The 22204-nt window shown below is 40.4% G+C and overlaps 1 protein-coding gene and 1 long non-coding RNA gene across 4 annotated transcripts in view; one reads left to right on the forward strand and one right to left on the reverse strand.

Annotated features, from left to right (window-relative positions):
* LOC309810831 overlaps positions 1-7386 on the reverse strand; it is an 80585-nt gene extending 73199 nt beyond the window's left edge. Inside the window, exons 1-2 of the long non-coding RNA XR_014295060.1 lie at positions 7212-7386; positions 4119-4250 (exon numbers count right to left, since the gene is read on the reverse strand). This is a non-coding gene — a long non-coding RNA (uncharacterized lncRNA). The remainder of the gene's footprint in view (positions 1-4118; positions 4251-7211) is intronic.
* A 180-nt stretch (positions 7387-7566) lies between these two features.
* The window catches only part of STARD3NL (STARD3 N-terminal like), a 50404-nt gene continuing 35766 nt past the window's right edge, over positions 7567-22204 (forward strand). For 2 of the 3 annotated variants that reach the window (XM_082633107.1, XM_082633106.1), the window contains exon 1: positions 7568-7783. The gene's annotated coding sequence lies outside the window, so the exon portion shown is untranslated. Of the gene's footprint in view, positions 7784-22204 lie in introns of all 3 variants that reach the window. The other variant, XM_082633108.1, reaches the window with a different exon arrangement.

Raw genomic sequence — 22204 nt, forward strand, 5'->3', positions numbered from 1 at the left:
TCAATCATGGCTACCCTCAAGGTTACTCACACATTACTGCTGCCATTTCTCTTCCTATAACGCTTGTCCTCCATCTTCCACTTACCGTCTTACAGGTTTATATCACTTATATCCTTAAAAATCCAAATTACAGTTTATCTCTTTAAGTAAATATTTTCATATTTTTAAGACCACTGCAGTACCTGGGAGGGGGCTGGTCAAGGGCAAGTAAAAATACCCAAAACCTTTCTACCATTATAAAGTTGCCTTGTCTTGATTCAGCACTTGCTTGGTTGTTTGAAACCTTTGCCTGTTTTCCTGACTTCTGAAAAAATTGATTCTGACTGTTTCTGCTTAATTTTTCAAAATTTCTGTGGTGGGATAAGCCATTGAACATGTGTACTCTGCCATTTTCACCACTGACATTCAAACATGATTTTCTTATGGTGCACAGTGCTATTCTAGCCTAAGGTTCACTAAAATAATATTATTCACACCTGTCAACATGCTCACCCCATTCTGAGCTATAACTGAGTATATGGTATCAGACCAACTTCCCACCATGAATAACCACAGTGCTGGATTAAGTTTGAAAAGGAAACAGTAGCATCTGAGAGTATCCAAAGCAGCCAAGAAAGATAGTTTAGGTATCTCATCTTAGATAGCCTGGTAGTGATTTTTGTCACCAGGAGATATGCTCTAAAACTTAATAAAGAATGAAATGATTTCAAATTTAATCCCAGAAATGCAAAAAGCAATGAAAAGCAAAGTAAGGCATTAATATAAGGATAAATCTAAACTAATATTGTCTGTTTAAAATAAATAATATTTTGTTGGGTTTTAAAACGATTAAACAGAATTAAAATAAGTGACAACAATTGCACAAAAATCAGGAATTGGGTAAATGAAATTCAAGTGTTCTAAAGTCCTTGCATTGTCTGGAAACTAGGGAAAGTACTAACTTGCAGAAGATTCTAATAAGTCAAAGATTCATTTTGCAATGAAAAAGCCACAGAGTAAGAAAAACATCCACAATACAATTATCTGCCAAAGAATCATATCTAGAATATAGAAAACCTCCTAGAAATCAGTAAGAAAAAGACAGATAACCTAATTTAAAAATGGGCAGAAGACTTGAAAAGGCATTTCACAATATCTAAATGATATATAGACACATGAAAAGGTGCTAAACTTTTTGTCATCCAAAAAACGCAAATTAAATCCATAATGTGATAGCCTGCAGATGCATCAGAATGTATAACATTACCAAAGGTCCTCCATGCTGTTTTCCATAGTGGCTGCACCATTTTAGATTCCAACCAACAGTGTACAAGGGTTCCAATTTCTCCACATCCTTGCCAACACGTGTTTTTTGGTTAATATCTTTCCTAACTGATGTGAGGTAATATCTCATGTTGGTTGATTTGCATTTCCCTGATGATTAGTGACATTAAGCACCTTTTCATATACCTGTTGGCCATCTGTATGTCTTCTTTGGAGAAATATCTATTCAAATCCTTTGCCCATTAAATTGGGTTATTTGGGGGTTTTTGCTAAAGAGCTGTAGGAGTTCCTTATAATTTTTGGAAAGTAATGCCTTATTAAATATATGGTTTGCAAATATTTTCTTCTACTTTGGGGTTGCCTTTTCACTCTTGATTTTTTCCTTTACTGTGCAGAACCTTGTTGGTTTGACGTAGTCCCACTTGTCTATTTTTACTTTTGTTGCCTGTGTTTTTGGTGTCATATCCATGAAATCATTGCCAAGCCTACTCTCATGAAGCTTTTTCCATATTCTTCTAGGAGTTTTATAGTTTCAGATCTTTTGTTTAAATCTTTAATTCATTTTGAATTGATTTTTGTGTATGTTTATTTTCATCCTTTTACATGTGAATATTCAGTTTTCCAAACACAATTTAATGAAGAGACTATCCTTTCCCCACTGTGTATTCTTGGTGCCCTTGTTGAAGATCAGTTACCTATATGTCTGTGGGTTTATTTCTGGGATCTCTATTCTGTTCTATTGGTCTATATGTCTGTCTTTATCCCAGTATCATACTGCTTTAACTATGGCAGCTTTGTAATATATTTTGAAATCAGGAAGTGTGATGTCCCCAGATTTGTTCTTTCTCAAGGTCACTTTGGGTATTCTGGGTCTTTCAGTGTTCCATATGAATTTTAGAATTGTTTTCTATTTCTGTAAAAAAATGCCAGTGAATTTTAATGGGAATAGCATTGAATATATAGATTCCTTTGGGTAGTCTGAACATTTTAATAATATTAAGTCTTCCAATCCATGAACACAGATGTCTTTCCATTTATTTGTGTTTTCTTTAATATCTTTCATCAGTGTATTGTAATTTCACATCCTTTGTTAGACTTATTCTTAAATATTTTATTGATTTTGATGCTATTGTAAATGAGATTATCTTTCTATTTATTTTTTTGGTAGTTCACTGTTAGTGTATGCAAATGCAACTAAATTTTGTATATTGATTTTGTATCTTGAAACTTTCCTGGATTTGTTTATTAGGTCTAACAGGTGTGTGTGTGTGTGTGTGTGTGTGTGTGTGTGTGTGTGTATAATCTTTAGGGTTTTCTATATATAAGATCAGGTCATCTCCACATAGGGACAATTTTACTTCTTCTTTTTCAATTTGGATGCTTTTTATTTCTTTTTCTCGACTAGTTGCTCTGTCTAGGACTGCCTATGTTATACATTGAATATAAGTGGCGAGAGTGGATACCTTTGCCTTGTTCCTGATCTTAGAGGGAAAGTTTTCAATTTTTCACCATTGAATATGATGTTAGCTGTGGGCTTCTAATATTTGGTCTTTATTATGTTGAGGTACATTCTGTCTATACCTAATATGCTGAGAGTTTTTATCATGAAGGGATGTTGAATACTATCAAATGTTTTTTCTGCATCTATTGAGATGATCATATGATTTTCATCCTTCATTTGTTAATGTGGTATATCACACTGGTTGATTTGTATATGCTGTACCATCCTGGTATCCCATAAATAAAGTCCATTTGATCATGGCATATAATACTCTTAATGTAGTGTTGAATTCTGTTTGTTAGAATTTTTGTTACAAATTTTTGCATTTACATTCATCAGAGGTATGGAGCTGCAATTTTCTTGTAATGTCTTTTTCTGGTTTTGGTATCAGGGTAATATAGGCCTTGTAAAATGGATTTGGAAATGTTGCCTCCTCTTCAATTTTTTGGAGAAGTTTGAGAAAGACTGGTGTTAAGTTTCTTTGAATGTTTGGTAGAATTCACCAGGGAAGCCATGTGACCCTGGGTTTTTCTTTGTTGAGAGTTTTTTTTTACTACTAATTCAATTTCCCTACTTGTTATTAGTCTGTTCATATTTTCTATTACTTTTACCATCTGATCCAGTAATTCCACTCCTGGATATATACCCAAAAGAAGTGAAATCAGTATTTTAAACAGATATCTACATTACCATGCTTACTGCAGCATGATTCACAACAGTCAACATTGGGAAACAATCCAAATTTCCATCAACAGATTAAAGAAAATGTAGTATATGCATACAACAGAATGTAATTCAGCCTTAAAAAAGAAGGAAATCCTACCTTTTGGGACATCATGGATGGACCTAGAAGTAAATATTATGTATACCTCTACATTATTATCAAAATTCATTTTTCATTTTAAATGTCCTTTTATCTAAGTAACAACTGCTTTGACTGAAGCAAAAGCTAAAGTGCTACTCCATGTATTTCTTGCCTTTCAGATTCAATTGGGTGACAAATAATTGCACCATTGAGTTCTAATTGCTTAAAAGGCATGTGATATAGATCAGGTGCACAACCAGAGACATCTTCTTACTCTGACATTGCTTCATTCGGTTCAATCATCACTTTCTCTTTACAGCATCTGTCTTTTCTAGATAACGCCTAAAGATTTATGGAATACAAAATTCAGGGCTAAAACCTCTCATGGGCTGCTTCAGCAGCTGTGGTGTCCCAAAGCCCAAACCTGGAGCGGGCAGAGAAGTTTTGGGGCTCAGGCACCTGGCCTGGGGGAGTGTGAGGTGAGGGCTGAGTTGAGCTGTACTTGGGGATGGGGAGAGGGAGACCTGCAGTTGTAGCAGCACCTCTTACCTGCACACACGTGGCCCTCTTATGGCGCCAACCATCTGAAAGGCAGACACCAAAGTCCAGCCTAGCCCGCGGCTCACACAAAGTTCAGAGGGAGGAACTGGAGATGCAGCAGCATCATGGAAAACATTAGGCCTGGAAATAAGTCAGTCACAGAATAACAGATACTGCATGATTCCACTTAAATCAAGTATTTAGTACAAACTCATAGATGCAGACAACAGAATGGTGGTTGTCAGAAGATGGGAGAGGAGAAAATGGGGAATTTTTCAATGGTTATAAAGTTACAGTTATATACAAGACCAATAAGCTCTAGAGATTTGCTGTACAACATAGAACCCATGGTTAACATAGGTTGTTTACTTAAAAACTTAGGACAGCAGATCTCTCGCTATGTGTTCTTATCACAAAGAAAAAAGCAAGGGGACACAAGAAGTATTTTAGTGGTGATGGACACTTTTTTTAAAAATTTATTTTACTGAAGTATAGTTGATTTACAATGTTGTGTTAGTTTCTGGTGTACAGCAAAGTGATTCAGTTATATATATGTGTGTGTGTGTGTGTGTATTTAAATACACACACATATATATATATTCTTTTTAATATTCTTTCCCATTATGGTTTATTACAGGATATTGAATATAGTTCCCTATGCTATACAGTAGGACTTTATTTTTTATCCATTCTATATATAATAGTTTGCATCTGTTAATCCCAAACTCCTAATCCATCCCTCCCCCTCTCCCCTCCACCTTGGCAACCACAAGTCTGTTCTCTATGTCTGTGAGTCTGTTTCTGTTTCATAGATAAGTTCATTTGTATCATATTTTAGATTCTACACATAAGTGATATCATATGCTATTTGTCTTTCTCTTTCTGACTTACTTCACTTAGTATGATAATCTCTAGGTCCATCCATGTTGCTGCAAATGGAATCATTTCATTCTTTTTTATGGCTGAGTAGTATTCCATTATAGATATATACCACATCTTCTTTATCCATTCATCTGTCAATGGACACTTAGGTCATTTCCATGTCTTGGCTATTGTAAATAGTGCTGCTATGAACATAGGGGTACATGTATCTTTGTGAATTAGAGTTTTGTCAATGGATATGTTTATTACCTTGTTTGTGGTAATGGTATCACAGGTCTATGCATGTGTCCAAATTCACTAAAATGTATCCATTAAATCTTTGCAACTTTTTTTTTTTTTTTTTTTTTTTTTTTTTTTTTTGCGGTACACGGGCCTCTCACTGTTGTGGCCTCTCCCGTTGCGGAGCACAGGCTCCGGATGCGCAGGCCCAGCGGCCATGGCTCACGGGCCCAGCCGCTCCGCGGCATATGGGATCCTCCCAGACCGGGGCACGAACCCGTATCCCCTGCATCGGCAGGCGGACTCTCAACCACTGCGCCACCAGGGAGGCCCCTTTGCAACTTTTTGTATATTGTTTGTCTCAATAAAGTTGAAAACAAACAACTAAAAAAGTTGAACACAAAACTGAGAATATCGAGTGCTGGCAAAGGTGTGGAGCTACTGGAATTTTCATTCACTGCTAGTGGACTGTAAATTGACAAAACCAAAAAACTATTTGGCAGTGTCTACTAATACTGAATATATGTACATCCTGTGGCACAGTAATACTACTCCTAGGTATATATCAAAATCAAATGTGTAACTATGCACATCAACAGACAGGTATAAGAATATTCATAGCAGCAGCATCATTTGTAGTCAATGACTACATATTTCATCATTTGGAGTCACCCCAAACTTTAAACAACCCAATGTTAAGCAATATTAGAATAGATAAAGAAATCTGGGGATATATACAAGTATGAAAATGAATAAACTACTACTATATTCTTTACTATGGATCAATCTTACAAACATATTATTGAGTGAAAAGAGCCACACAAGAGTACATACTATGTGTGGCCATTTATAACCATTGGAAAGCAGGCAAAACTAATTTTGGTGATAAAATTCAGAAGTGACCATTTTTGTAGGGGTTGCAATGACTAAGATGGAGCACAAGGAGAGCTTCTATATTGCTGGTAAACATTTAACATCTTGGTCTAGGAGGTGGTAACACACGTTCGTTTACTTTGTTACCAAGATACGTGCTCGGGATTATCGCACTTTTGTACATATGATATCTCTTATCAATTTTTCGCACATCCATTCAGAAAATTTTAAAAATTGTATTTCATCAATTTTGGCGAGGGTGCAGGGAAGGGGTGCTCATTTATTTACGGTAGTAATGTTAGTTGTAACAGCTACTTTGAGGAGTAAATAGAGGGAAATCTACTACTGAGATTGAAAATGTGCATACTCTATCCAGCGCACCCACGTTAGTATCTCTACCTAGAGAACACTTGGATATATGTGCAAAAAGGCACAAACACGCTGAAGGTAGCAACGCTTCTAACAAAAAACCAAAAAAGAAACAAACTATGGATACATGTCCGAGGGTAAAGGAATCATAAATTAAATCTATTGGTTCTGAGAACTACCACGTAGTATTTTAAAAGAATGAGATAAATTTATATAGAGATACGGAAAGATCTCGAGGGTATAATGTTGATTGGGGAAAAAAATTACATCTACACATATTTAGATGCAGAGGAACTAGGAGTCACCATATAGGGACTGGTTTGTAATTCCTGCCTGAAAAGGATTAGCCTAATGTGTGATGTTTACATTTATGGTTATGTGTAACTTAACATGAATAATATCAGCAACCCTGACTCAGGCACTGACTTCAACAGGCGAACCGAGTGCCTGAGGACCTGGAAGCGGAAGGAGAACGTTTACTCTGAAACCTCCTATTCCCTCCTGTATTTGAACGATGTAACTGTAGTATCTATTGGAAAAACGGTTCATTAAAATATAATGTGAAGTCAAACAATGACTAAAGGATGCCAATTTCGTGCGAAAACCGATACAAATATAATTGAATGTGACTACTATATTAAGACTGAGGTGTTAGTTATGCGATAGAGCGCAGAGAAAGGGTGTGTCCTAAGTCTGGAGGGGTCTGAGGAGAAGTCAAAGCTGAGGTGACTCTTGAACAGAGAAACTGAAATGTCCTACTTTTTCATTCCTGGAGAGCCCCGAGGCCCTGAAATCCAGTCCCATGATTATTTTCCAGAGCTGGAGCCTAAATCCCCACCGAGAGACTGGAGGAAGGCGGAAGAAGAATGGTTGAGGAGGGAGAAGCGACGTGTCACAAAACGGTGTGGTACGGGTTTGCGGCAAATCCAACCAGCCGGAGCTCCAGATTCCCACTTTCTCCTCAGGGCAGGCCGGCCCGCCCTCTCCCGCCTTCCCGCGACGCTTACTGGGCAGTAGATGATTGACAGATCAGCCACCAATCGCTGCTCTGCTACGGGGGGCACTCAGGCCCTCAGCCTGGTCTTTGGTCCCTCGGGCTAGATGCGGCCTCTGTGCGTCGACGTCAGCGTGCTGACGTCACAGGCCGGGTACTCGAGGAGCCGGGGGCCGCTGTCCGCGGGCGGTGGGCTGCGCGACGTCTGCAGGGCTCGTTTCCCGGTCCAGCCCCGCCGAGCCCCGCCCCTCCGCCCGCGAAGAGTGCAGCGAGCGCAGCCACAGAGCCGCTGTCGCCGGGCCAGCCTAGGGCGGCCGGCCCGGAACCACCCGATGAGGTAGGCTGGGTTTCTCGTCACCCTATTTGACAGATTGGAAAACTGAGTCACCCGGGATCAGATGATTTGCCCGGGACTCACTGGAGACCCGCGAACGGAGCCCAGAGCCGAGCGTCCGGTTGTGTTTGTTGAGCCCTTTGCCGTCCTCCGGGGAGGAGGAGGGGCTAGGCAGGCTGTATTTATAAAGGGTACAAAAGTGAAGTTGCAGATTGCGGAGCCCATTTTCATCCAGGGTTTGGGCTGGGATTCAGGGGATGGATGCAGGTAGCGAGGTCTCCATTCCTTAACCCTGCGGACCCCGAGGAGCCCTCGGTGGGGTCCAGACTGGTGCTGGCCCCTTGGGCCCTACAGAATGACCAAGAATGGTGACTGGGGTGATGCGTGGATTATACAGACAAGGTCGGTTACTGACCTCTTTTATTCATCAAGAAAAGCTGTGTTCGAAACAAAATTGAAAAATTAAAGCTCAAGTCACGAATGTTCTGGCTCTGGTTTCAGTTCACTGCTTTGCCCACTCATGGGTATCTGGCCATATTTTGAAATCTCAGTAGCATGCTTATTTTTGTTTTAGGATTAGAAAGGGATTTTCTCTCTCTCTCTCTCTCTCTCTCTCTGTCTCTTAGTTCAAACATGAGTTAACATTGTGGAACTTTTCTTATCACTCTCTTCATGTGCCAATTGTTCACCATGTCATTTGTCTTCTATTTCACAGATGGAATCACTGAATTCATCACTTGACTCAGTAATAGTTTGGATAAGTTTAGCAAGGTAACAAAGTAACAGGTCGAACCTCTCAATACTAATACTGGAATTCGTTGTTTGTTTCTCAGAATTCTTTGTTGAGAAGGGTTCTGAAAGATAATTCCCACACACATATATATATACACACTGTCTACCCATACACCCTTACAAAACAAAACAACTTAGGGTACCGTTGCTTTATTTATGGGTTCTAATAAGGTGGGGCATAATTCATGCTCATAAAGTGAAAATGTGTACTATAGGATATATGTATCCATATGTAGTATTTTGTATTGTGAAGAATTTATTCTCTTTAAATCTTGCCGTCTCAGACATTGACCTTTTAAGACTGCATTATTGCATAAAACTGCATTAAAGAAATGAAATTAAAGCCGCTTCAGGGGACTTTTCCTTACTTAGGTTCACAGAAGAATGGTTATTATCATTTGACTTTAGTCTTTGGACAAATTTATCTGATGAGTGCCTCATCTATGCCATGCTTTGTTTTAGATGTTGGGGATTGAATACTGAAACATTTAGATAAGGGTCCTGCCCTCAAGACCTTCCATTTTGGTGGAGATACTATAAATATATAAACAAAAATAACAATTTTAGATAATGATAAATGCTAGAAAAAAATATTACAAGGGAAGGGGCTGGAGCGTGACTGGGATGTGGAGGGAAATTTAGATATGGGTGGTCAGAGGAGATTTCCTTGAGGAAGTTTGGAGGAGACCTGAGTGTTTAGAATGAGTCAGCCATGGGAAGATGGCTGGAAGTTTCCAAGCGGAAATAACAGTGCAAAGGAGCTGAAGGAAAAAGGAGCTAGGCATGTTCCAGGGATAGATGAGAAGCTGTGTGGTTGGAGTGAGGTGAACCTAGGGGAGAGGGAGATGGGGAGACACGGGGAGGAGATGACACTCAAGAGGTAGGCAGGACTGAGGTCATCTGAACCCCAGGTAAGAATTGCAGCCCAACAAAGGAAATAGGATTTAGATATAGTCAAAGCTCTCCATTTTTTTAAGTGACATTCATAGAAGCTAACGAGCTCTCTGCTTTATATTGGTTATGAAATCACTGTAGTAAATCATTATATGTATATATTTTTTACCGATGGTCCTCTTTCTTAATGGAAAAATGTCTTCTTCCTTCAAGCACTGTGTCCCAAGCTGTTTCTTTCCTGTTCATTCTTATTTCTGGCAAGACTCTGAGCCTCTGCTTATCTTCCACTCCCTGCTTTTATCCTTCCTGCTCCCAAGCACGAGTCCTCTCCAGTGTTGATGTGCAGACACTAAGTCCCTGCACTTCCCCACGCGGAGTTCTAGGAAACTGCATTGTCAAGTGGATTACTGTTTTCCATTAAAACTTTTATTACTGACCAGAGACTTAACGTCTGCCTTTATTTAGTGCCTACAATGTACCAGGTGCATTATATACATTCTGATCCTTCTAACTTTCTACTGCAAAGGTAAATGTTATCCCTTCTTGGTGGAAGAGGAAGCTTCTGCCTCAGGCCACCCAGCTGGTACTGAGGGAGCCCAGGTTTGAAACCAGTTAGCCTGCACCCAAAGCCTAATCCATGCTACTCCACCTCAGCGCTTCCCGAGTACATAACAACTACAAACCTCTATTATTTGAAATTAATATTTTATGAAATAGCATTTTAGGGATTGTGATTCAGTCTTCTTAGTTTAAAGGTGAGACTGTGGAGGCCCATTGATATTCAGTGCTTTTCAAGGCAGAATTGGCACCAGATTCTCGCCCTGCTGATTCTCAGCCTAGTGTTCTTGTTTGCTTGTTTGTTTTTCTGCTATACTTACTTCATGAAAGTCCCTTCACAAGGAGTTTCTGTATACACAAAAATATAATATTTCAACATCATGAATTTACTGTCCATAAACTCATACAAGGCAATTTTTAAAAGATGAAACAGTGCTGCTTCTCGGGCTAAAATAATCCCTTGTTTTATTTTACTTCTCTTTTTCAGCAGTGAGCAGGTGTAAATATTCTGGATGAATCTTGGTTCTCTTAGTAGAAAGTGGTTTCAAAATGACGTTTTAACTTCAGAAATCTTTGTAAGGGAGTTTTAACTTTACTGTTTTCCCAGCTTTAACCATTTGCTTACAAGTATGGGAATATTGCCAAGTGTTTGCTGGCTCATAGTTTCTTCTTAGCAAGTAGAGTTTCTTCCTGTAATTGAGCAAGCTGTTGGGTCAGCTCAGGAATACAACTTCTCTTTCTTAGTGTAATGTATTATCATTTTTAAAAAATGAGTAAAAATCAGTTTCTAAATTATATGGTTGGAAAATGGGTTACTTTGTTTCTACAATTTAAAAATACCCATTTTTTTAATTTCTAAGGTTTGCTTATTTTATTAATTATAATTGGGATATGGTTGATGAAAAATAGTAAATTAACAAATAGCTAAATTTACTTTCTGGTGGCTTTTTGACTCTCCTATAACTTAGTGGAGATTGTCTTTTCTATTAGTCACATCAGAATAATGTTATTAGAATTAGTAGCACCTTCTTTCTTAAACGTTGGAAGATATTTAAATTTAGCCAAAAGAGAGCTTTTGCTCTTTAAGTCATCTATGGGCTGTTTTGACTGAGTATCTCTATCCTTTAAGATTGTTCATGCAACTGACCTCCACCTTCTGAAGGTCTAGGCTGTCATGATTTGGACTCAAATTATAGCGCTGTCCTTCCACTATGAACTCAGTGCCCCAAACGGGACTCCTGGCCTTTCCAGCTTTAGTGCCATTGCTTGTGCTCTGCCTACAGCCTGGTATGCCTTCTAGATGGACAAACCCAGCCAAAGTTCTACCTCTGCCTCTGTTTCCATCTGTGCTCCTTCCTCAATGAGATACTTCCTGTATCTCTTTAATGGAAGCCTTCTCTTTCACAGCATTTTCGGTAGTCTTTCTCCTGACAGTTTACCAACCTTGGTATCTTTGGTAATACACTATATTGTATGTAGGTATTCAAATATATGTTGACTTGAGCTTAAAAGGGACTTAACAATTCATGTTAGACATGCAAAGTTTTTTGTAGATCATAGAGCCCTGTAGTTTAGTTTAGCCCTTTTAGATTTGTAGAGCTTTTATTACCTCCTCTTTGCGGGAAGCATTGTTATGCTTTGCTTGGCTTTGATTCAATAGAACCTCTTTCCTGTTTCAGTTAAGGGTCTGACTGCTACAGTTACCAAGGGGTCCCTTGAGAGGAACTCACCTCTTTGGGCTGTAAATATTGAAGACACATTGTTGCAAATAAAAATCAGTGTTCTCTGTGTTTATGGCTTTGGAAAAAAAAATAACAGTAATCCCAGTTTTTAATAGTGAGGATGAGAAAACTGAAGCCCAGAGGACTAGCCAGGGGCTCCTGTAGTGCCAGGCAGAGGAGCCTGATCAGCACTCCTGGTTCAGGGCAGCAGGGGCTAGTGCGGGCCGGCACTCGTTCCGATGTTCTGCAGCAGAATTCCTGGTAGCCTATTAAGAGTGTATCAGTACAGCTTAGGCCTTTTCCGGATTGTTACACTTGCTTTGCTAGTGAGTTGCCCTGGATCTGGGAGACACCTCTTGTTGTGACTCACGGTCAAAGCAGGACCTCTCACCAAGGATCCCGGACTGAGCTATTTAAGTCCGTGGGATCTTCCTGGGCAAGCATTGGCTGGTATTGGGTTTGGCAGGCTCTTTAGTTTAAAACCTCTCTCTTCTACTTCCCGTCTCATCACAGTTTTCCAAAAAATATCTTGGGACTGGTGGGCATCCTTTGTATTAAGCTTAGAGTTTGGAGGAACTCAGTTTAGTGCCTTCTAAGTTGCGGTAATCACAGGTTTCCAGGTCCCATATTTTCCAGGACAGTTTACTTTTCAGACACTGCATTGTTGCTCACTAGAGCATGTTCTTGTTTGCTTTTTGTTTCAGGAAAATGTATTCTCATAATTCTTTCTTTAATTAATCAATCACTTGCTGAATTAATGGTGTAGAGCCAGAGAATTTCAAGTTTATTTTCCTTTGGTATCGTATGTTAAATTCTTCCAAGGGAACACAAGGAGCTCTTGAGAAATTAGAATTTTCTCCAGCTGAGGTTGGAGCACCAGCCAGGACTTGCTTCTGTTATTATTAATAAAAACTAACACTTAGGGCTTCCCTGGTGGCGCAGTGGTTGAGAGTCCACCTGCCGATGCAGGGGACACGGGTTCGTGCCCCGGTCCGGGAAGATCCCACATGCCGCGGAGCGGCTGGGCCCGTGAGCCATGGCCGCTGGGCCTGCGCGTCCGGAGCCTGTGCTCCGCAACGGGAGAGGCCGCAACAGTGAGAGTCCCGCGTACCACAAAAAAACAAAAACAAACAACAAAACAACTGACACTTAGAGAGGGCTTCCTCTATGTCAGGTGCTGTTTTAAATGCCGTGGGTCAGGGTTTCTCATCCTCAGCACTGTTGACATTTTGGGTTGGATAATTTTTTGTGGTGGAACTGTCCTGTGTGTAATAAGGGGTTTAGCAGCATCCCTGGGCTCTATCCCCTGGGTACCAGGGGCCCCTCCCCTAGCTGTGACAACTGAAAATGTCTCCAGACAATGCCAGCTTTCCTGAAGGGGGTAGTGAGCAGAGTCCTTCCCTCCATAGCCCAGACACCTTGAGAACAACTGCTTTATATAAACTAATTTATTCCTCTCAACAGCCCTCTAAGGTGGGTCCTATTATTGTCCTCATTTTATGGAAGGAGAAGCTGAGGCATAGAGAGGTTAAGTAACTTGTCCGAGGTTACACAACTAGTCAACAATCACACTGGTTGTGAAACCAGGCACTGCTCTGTGAACCCTGGCCCAGCGCCTCCAACAGGCTGGGCGCAAACTGTCTGGCATCCAAAGACCCATGTAAACCAGGGGACAAAACAAACGCCAGTGGCATCAAGCAGGGCTGTGAGGTGGCTGGAGTGAACTGGGGAGCCTTGCCAGAATTGCCTGTTTTTCAAGAGAAGCTAGAAATCTGGATTTTATTTGTGTGAAAAAATTCTTACCTTTTAACATTGGCAATTCAGTGTTTACAAAACATCGTGCAAGCCGCTAGACAGGCAAAGAGTATCACCTCCATATGGACAAGATTTGGTGCCGGGCCATTAGTTTGTGGTCTTTTTTTGTGGAGACTTTGCAGCAGTGTAACATTATAGAGAATTGTATATTCATTTGATGAGGGGCAAGGAGGTAGATTCTCTGTGGAGAGCGAAAGTTTCGCTTCTTGGAAGGCTCTGAAAATAAGGATGGGTGGGTGAAGCTTCTAGCTAGAAATGGTTGTCTTGCTTTCTTATAAGGATAGGCTGGCCATCCGTCACACTTTGAAATTTTAATGCTCTGCTGCCCAGACTCAGTTCGCAAGTTCTGTACTTTTATGTCCTTCAGCAGCATCACTCATAACAGTTGCTTATATGACCTCTGCTTGTCCAGGTGTTAAAACCCATATCTTACATGACACTGAGAAAACATAAATTCTGGAATTCAATGGCTGTATCCTGGAGAATTGAACCACAACCATACCTCACTTTTTTTAACAGCCAGTAAGCAGTTGAGTATGGTTTAACTCTCTAGGTAAGACCAGGCTATCTGCCTGCTTTAGTAGCGGATGGAATTCTGCTGGCCTTTGCAGCATTTTCCTTGAGCCTGTGTGCCATGATGCCCCTGCTCTGGTGTGAAAAGCAAACTCCTTTTCTTAGGCTGACTTTTCATGGCCTCCAGATCTGCCCCATCCTTCGGTCCCCTGTACCTCCTAAGACTCCCTCACGTGGGCCCCTCCCCCACCGTGGATGGCCCAGTCTCCAGAACTTGTTCCTGGTCCTCCTCAGTTTTTGTTTGTTTGTTTGTTTTGTGTGTGTGTGTGTGTGTGTGTGTGTGTGTGTGTGTTATGTGGGCCTCTCACTGTTGTGGCCTCTCCCATTGCGGACAGTCTCCGGACACGCAGGCTCAGCGGCCATGGTTCACGGGCCCAGCTGCTCCGCGGCATGTGGGATCTTCCCAGACCAGGGCACGAACCCGTGTCCCCTGCATCAGCAGGCGGACCCTCAACCACTGCGCCACCAGGGAAGCCCCCTCCTCCGTTTTTAATTTCCTCTAGTCTGCCTCTTCCTTGCTATATGTCACCTTTTCAATTCTTCTGAAGCCATACATTTTCTCTTAGGCCAGCTTTTTCATCAAGCCTTTTCTAGCCACAAGAACCTAAAGTTTGGTCCTTTAGACTTATAGCTGTCTTAGGCTTTTATTTCTAATTATTTGTATAACCATTTTACCTCCTTTATAAAACTGGATTTTACTTGAGGATAGGGAACAGTCTTTCCCATCTCACTTTTTCCCCATGGCATCTAGCATAGTGTTTTACATAGGGTAGATACTTAATATGTTTCAGTTTATTCACTGGAGTCTGGTAGGTTCCCACTAATACAATGATCTCTTCCCCTTTTTTCCATATATTTGTATCAGTTTATATAGTGTGTTGTTAGAGGGACTTCACTAAATAGAATTCAAAATATGTAGGAAAAAGTGATGACCAAATTAATTTGGGGAGGTTGGAGCATCTTTATTAATTACGTTGTCAGTGCTAGTAATCAGAGATGAAATATCCTTGGTTTATTTAATATAATATATTAGAGCTCCAGACAACTGTGTAAACTTGTCTAACTTTAGGTAGCAAGCACCTAGACTCCATACTTTTATACAGTGATATTTGTAATTCATGAATTTAACAAACAAATTGAATGCCTGAAACATGGCCAGGCATTTCCCTAGGTGCTAAGGGCACAGAAGTGTCTTCTAGGAGCTTTTGGTATAGTACTGAGAATAAGACATGTAAACAATATGTGAAATACATATGAAAGGTTAGAAGTGCTGGTAAAGAAAGATAATATATCAGTGAGATCAGAGATTTCATTGAGGAAGTGATACTTAAGCTTCCTTGAACAATGAATAGGCTTCTGTTGCTGTTCATTGTTTGGCAGTTGGAGGGAAAGGCACTCCAGGCAGAAGGAGTATTAGGACAAAGCCACGGATGGTGCAACCACCTCGTGGACAAAGGAATCAACAATGAGTTAGTACATCTAGAGCCCTGGGTGTGAGGGAAATGGAGTTTTGAGTAGAGGGAGGAAATGGTTCATTCAGCCTTTCATTTTAGAAAAACTAGCATGAGAACGTTTTGCAGAGAGTAGACTGAATTACAGAGTAATGTGGATAAACGCTGATTGGAAAAAACCATGGAAAAGACTGCTGAGAGCTATTAGGAGGAATGACACAGTCACCAGTTAAGAATATAACGTTTGGAAGATAGAGCCAGTAGCAGAATCACATTTAACACATTGTTTTTTTTGTTTGTTTGTTTTTTTTTTTTTTGTTTTTTTTTTTGCTGTACGTGGGCCTCTCACTGCTGTGGCCTCTCCCGTTGCGGAGCACAGGCTCCAGACACACAGGCTCCGCGGCCATGGCTCGCGGGCCCAGCCGCTGCGCGGCATGTGGGATCCTCCGGGATAGGGGCACGAACCCGTGTCCCCTGCATCGGCAGGCGGACTCTCAACCACTGCGCCACCAGGGAAGCCCTAACACATTGTTTTAATGCAAGGTGTAAATGAGATCTTACTGATTATTATTGGTTAATTTTTCTTACCTTAAACATTTGTGAAGTATTTATAGGTAGTGTATATATATATTATACATCAACATCAGTATTTTTAAGTCATTCTTAAAATTTTCTTTTTTGATTTTGTAATTGTTTATTTCTTTTTTTTTTTTTTTTTTTTTTCTTTTTGCGGTATGCGGGCCTCTCACTGTTGTGGCCTCTCCCGTTGCGGAGCACAGGCTCCGGACGCGCAGGCCCAGCGGCCATGGCTCACGGGCCCAGCCGCTCCGCGGCATATGGGATCCTCCCAGACCGGGGCACGAACCCGCATCCCCTGCATCGGCAGGCGGACTCTCAACCACTGCGCCACCAGGGAGGCCCTGTAATTGTTTATTTCTTATTAATTATTTGAGAGCAGTTTTTTTGGAGACATGCTAGTTTCAAACCTCTATTGAGAACCTTGTGAGCTTAAACAGCTCTTACTTTAGTGATATCCTCTGATTCTGTAACCTGTGTTCCCAGCCCATTCTCATTATTAGGCTGTAGTTCATACTCTATTTTCTGGATATATTAGCTTGTAGTTGTATTGAATCTTATAATTAGTGGTCTTTGTTTCTGTGATCCTGTTTCCTGAAGCACAAGCTAGGTTGATAAAGTCCTCTGATGCTGATCTCTCAAGGCTCTGTGTTCCTTTGTGACTGCCTAAAAAGTCTGATGAAGAAAGAGGAAAGGGTACTGGTTTAAATCTCAGTATCAAGATTTGAGGTTGACTTTCCTTACAAGTCACACGCACCAAGCTTTGAACCTCAAACCTTGACTTATGGTAGAGAGTAGTGATTTTTTTTTTGAAGAACTGTGTTTTATCCATGTCTCAAAGTATGGGAGATAAAATATGTAACTTCCGCCTGTTGGTCGATACCCCCGCGCAGACATGCAAATGGCCTTCCCTTTTATTGACTTGCTCTAGTTTGTGAGATAGGAAGTTGGCCTCAGGTAACTCCAGGGGCAGTTGATGTTACATCTTCCCTAGCAATGCCATTAGTGTGCCACTTCTACCAGCTGTAGAGCCAGTACAGGAGCAGTGAGTAGAGGATGGCTCTGACGACTAGAGCGACACTTGCAGGGGCCCTTATCCTGCCAGAGAAGGAGTCTTGTGTTGTTGAACGAAAAGAAATGCATCTTGCCTCTAAATATCCACCTTGGCTTTGCTGTTTGCTCATCAGCTGGCTACTTATAGTTTAGCTTCTGTTTTCTCTGCATAGAGAAGATAGGTCTGGGGAGGCCTGCTAAGAATGTGTTCATCACACGTTCTTAATTCTAGTCTTTGAGATGAAGAAAGACAGTTACTAAAACAAGTGTACAACTTTAACTACCTTCCTGTGGTTCCTAGGAGAGCAGTGAGCTCACTGCCTTGGGATATTATTGATTTTCAGATCTAGATCAATAAGATCATCAGTTCCACCCTGAGAACTGAAAGCGTTTGTTGGAAAATGGCTTGCAGTAAGTACTGAAGAAGTGGCAAAGGTGTCCTTGTATGCACTGGAATATATTTCAAGTTCCTTAACTGAGGGACCTTCATCTGTCGAGATAGTAATATGACTGTTGATTCCATTATTGCCAAAGCTGGCAACACATCTCTAAGAGGAAGGTTTAAATATTCATGAGAATATATGCACTAAGGAGCAACACGATTCCTCTGAATTACTGTCAGCTGATGGTTGACTGGTTGACAGTAATAATGAGGTCAAAATTGGGAAAAATAGTGGTAACTCCATAATAACCATTCGGTATTTCTGTGATTTTTAGGAAAGCTAAAAATAGATTTAGTTCTATGGGAAGAAGAAAAAGTCCTGGAAAATGATAGGCAGTCAGCAACCAAAAACAAATCAGCAGTCTTTTGACTTGTGGAAAAGACTGACTCATGAAGGAAAATGAGGTTATGTGTAGCTTCTATGATTGGGAAGATTAAGACAAAGGAGTTTCTAGGTAAGCTATGGTGAAAATATTTGAGTGTAGGAGTTAAAGCTGAAGCTCAGAAAGGGGAACAAGCTGCAAAGTCAATTTGAGCACCAGAAGAGATCTATTAGGAGGAGAATCAGAGGTTGGAGAGAGACAATAGAAGCTAGAGGAAGGTAGCTATAGTAACTTTGTTGTTCCAGTGATTCTGGGCCACTTGATAGCAGCTTCTGAAAAAGATGAGAGACAAATAAAGTAGTGTTCTTGTTTGTCAGAGGCCCTCTTGAGAGAGACTTTTGAAAAATGGTGAGGTGTAGCTATAACATTCCAGCCATCTGACTCAACCAGTGCTGGTGACATAACTGGCTACCGAGTTGTTGAGCCCTGCAGGGTGATCTAACAACATGTACCACCCAACATGACTTTGACCACTGTGTGGCCTGTTTTCATTTTGCCAACCTATGATCTTTGGAAGAACAAATATACCTTGTCAAAAGACCTTCCTCTGTCCAGCTGGCTCATCCTCCCCTGGACCAAGCAACATCCCACTGGCATGGTTATTGTCAAGAGTATACACTTGATTTCTTTCCCCTCTCTCCGGTCGCTCCCTTGTAGTATTTATATATCTGCTTCCTTGACTGTTTGGAAGTTTTTCTGAGAGCAGGGGAACTCTCGCATTACCTTTTGGATCCTTTAAAATATCTGCTTGGAGTTTTACATTCTGTAGGTGTTCAATGCTTATTATTGAAGAAAATGAGAACTCTTAGAGGATTTAAATAGGGCCCACCTCATAATTATTTTCTGTTCTACAAATAGATACACTTTCTTTGGTTTTCCCCTCCCTCTTCTTTCATGGAGAGAAAGGAGAACATTCTGATTTCTGTTGTATCTCATGGCTGTTCATAATTTCCATCTGAATGCTGTTGACTCCCTTTCTATTTCTCTCTCAGACCTCTCCCCTGAACTCCTGACTCATATCCAACTGCTTACTTTTATTTCCACTTAGATATTAATAAGCATCTTCTACTCAATGTGTCCAAAGTGAACTGATGTTCTCCCTCAGAGTCGCCCCTCCTCTAGCTTCTCCCTTTCAGTAAGTAGTGAGTCCATCCCTCCCTTCCCACAGGCTATAAATCTGGCAGCTCTCCTTTAGTCCTCCCTTTGTCCTGTATCCCATGCCCAACCCATCCCCTACTGCTTTTGGCTCTGTGTCTGGAACCAACCCCTATCACCACCCTCATCTACTAAGGCAGTATGTCCTCTCTCTCCTGAATTACTGCCATAGTCCCCTAAAGGGGCTCCCCGCTTCTGTCAGCCAGAGCGTCTCCTAAAGCTTAAGCTGCATCAGGCTTCTCTTCTACTGCAAAGCTCCCAGTGTCTTCCCATCTCATTCAAAATCTTTACTGTGGCCTCTGACGCGCCCCAAGGCTGCCCCAAGTTGTTGACTTCTCTGTTATCACCTCCCGCTGCAAAGCTGGAAGCTAACGCCCTGCTGAACTCCTGCCTGGCCCCGCCACCCCGTGCTCAGGACCGTGCCTGTCCTCTTTCTCCACCTGCCCTGCTCTTCCTCCTGACATCTCTCCCTTATCGCCTGCTAGTCTTTGCTCCACCTCTGTTCTGTTCACCTGTAAATGACCTCAGTGAGGTCATCCTGACCAAGCAGTTTACAGTTACAGGGCTCCTTTGTTTATCCTGTGTCCCTGCACTCTAGAAGGTAAGCTCTGTGAGGGGAGAAAATTCCTTCAGCTTTATTCATTGCCGCATCCCCAGTGCTCAGAGGAGGACCTGATACGTTTTTGGTAGTTCAAAGCCTATTTGTGGAGTAAATGAAGTCGATGCGGTATATTCTCGGCAAACTTTGAATTTTCAAAAATTATCAAGTGCAGTTTTTAAATCTTATAGTTTACATCCAGGTTCAGTTTCTTAATAGACATTTTAGATTTGCCTCATAAATTATGAAAACATCAATATGTATTTACCCAGCTCTCTTTAAATCTTAATATTTATCTCTATGTTATATGTCAAATAAAAGTTCACTAATATTTCTAATATTGGTATAGACATAGGTCACTTAGAAATTAAGTTGCCATAAGAACAGGTTTGGGCTTGGGAGATAAATTAGTGTCTGTGAGGGGAGTGACTTAAAAACACCATCACATACTTGTTTTCTGCTTTAATTCTTCCAAGTCATTGATGCTAATTTCTAAATAAATTTGAGTCTTGAAACATGCTATCAAAAAGTTAAATTCTCTTTATGCACACACAATTACTTTTATCTGTTGATATTAACAGAAATTGTTAAATGAGATGCGACTGCAAGAAATGACATAGAGCTTGATTAGAGAGCCTTAATGTGTGTCGAGGAGTGAGCAGACTTACCAGGATGGAATAAAACGTTTCATTACCTCCCAAATGAATATGAACAACAGTAGAAAATATGACACCTGGAACATAAGTATTCAGAATAAAACCATGGAATTAATACATAGAGATATTACTATGGAGTTGGAGTTCTAAATTCTTGAAGAAAAGTAAGAGAAAGAAGGAAGTGCAGTTGAAATGTAGGTCCCAGTGGAATAAGTCAGCTGCATGAATAAAACAACACATGGTGCCCCCAAGCCTCGGTGGATGATGCTTTGTAAAGGATCCATCTTTCCCCAGGTGTCTGGGAAGAGTATAAGTACTGACATATGGAACAAGTGAAGAATAAATTTGGCCTTTAAAAGCTTACAGTTCAGTTATGTCTTGTGCACATTTTCACTAAAGACCGGAGCAAACTTTAGACCCCAAACTGTTGCATGGTGCGCACTCCGTTATTTCATTTAAGCCTTGTGACGACACAACAACAGCAAAAGACTATTATTAGGTATTTGGTATTGGCTTAAAATCCAGACAGAATGACTCCTGTCTGCAGTCACAAGCACTTTAGAAGTGTTCATCCAATCTCCATTTGTGTCCAAGAAATTTGATAGTTTTATTACAGGCAGAATGATTTGGATGCCCAGAAATCTTATATAGGTTTTCCTTTGAGTCTATCAGTGTGTCTCAAATTGTCACGTACATAGGAATTACTACACAGAGGTATGTGTACAAAATCCACATGCATTCTCTTTTATAGAATGATTTATGAAGTTTTCTAAGATGATTCCAGTTACTTATTCTGCTCTTAAAGGTAACTCATACTTACAGTAAAGTTGCAGTGAAAATTTGTCTTTATTCATATGTTTATATAAACACAACATACACATATGTATACTATATACTTATTATGTTTAAATATATTTATATCATATATACATGTTTATATATACTGGATGGATTGATAGAGCAACTCTATCCCAAAACATCCTTATGTCCTTATGTATTTCTGAACTATTCAGAGGTTAAGAATTTCTAAGAATAAGGGAATTCTCCTGCATAATCAGAATACTAAACTATAATCAATTTTCCAGCTGTCTTTTGTAGCATTATCTTTTGGGTTTTTTGTTTTTGTTTTAATTCAGGATTCAGTCTAGACTTCTGCGTTGCATTTGATGGTTGTGGCTCATTATGCTTTTTTAAGTTTGAAGAGTATCCACACCGCTTTCCTACCTTTTGTTCTTGTTTTGTTTTTCAACATGTTGACTTTGCTCAAGATTCCAGGATAGCTGTCTTGTAGAGTGTCCCACCTACTGTGTTTGTTTGATTGTTTCCTTATGGCTGAATTCGGGCTCAACATTTTTGGCAAGGGAACATCATAATTGTTGTTATATACTTGTGACTGTATCACATTAAAAGTCATATAATGTCAGCTTGTTCTCATATTGGTAATGCTGTTTGATTACTTGGTACAGGTGGAGACTACCAGATCTCTCTACTATGAAGTCATATTATTCCCAATGAAATTATTAAATATTCTGAGGGGTAACACTTTGAGACTATGAATATCCTATTCCCCAGCAATGTTTTAATAATTTTAAGCATCCAGTAAAGATCCTTGCCTGAATCACTTCCTCCAACTGGGGGTTACAAACTGTTGATTTATCTAATTTTATTATTTTTTTGAAAATTTCTTAATCTAACATTTGTTTCCTGTAAAGGAGAATTTCTACCCTCTCTCTCTTTTTTGCAATATTACGATGGAC

Source organism: Mesoplodon mirus (assembly GCF_964341445.2).
Source record: "Mesoplodon mirus genome assembly, chromosome: 9".
Classification (NCBI taxonomy): domain Eukaryota; kingdom Metazoa; phylum Chordata; class Mammalia; order Artiodactyla; family Ziphiidae; genus Mesoplodon; species Mesoplodon mirus.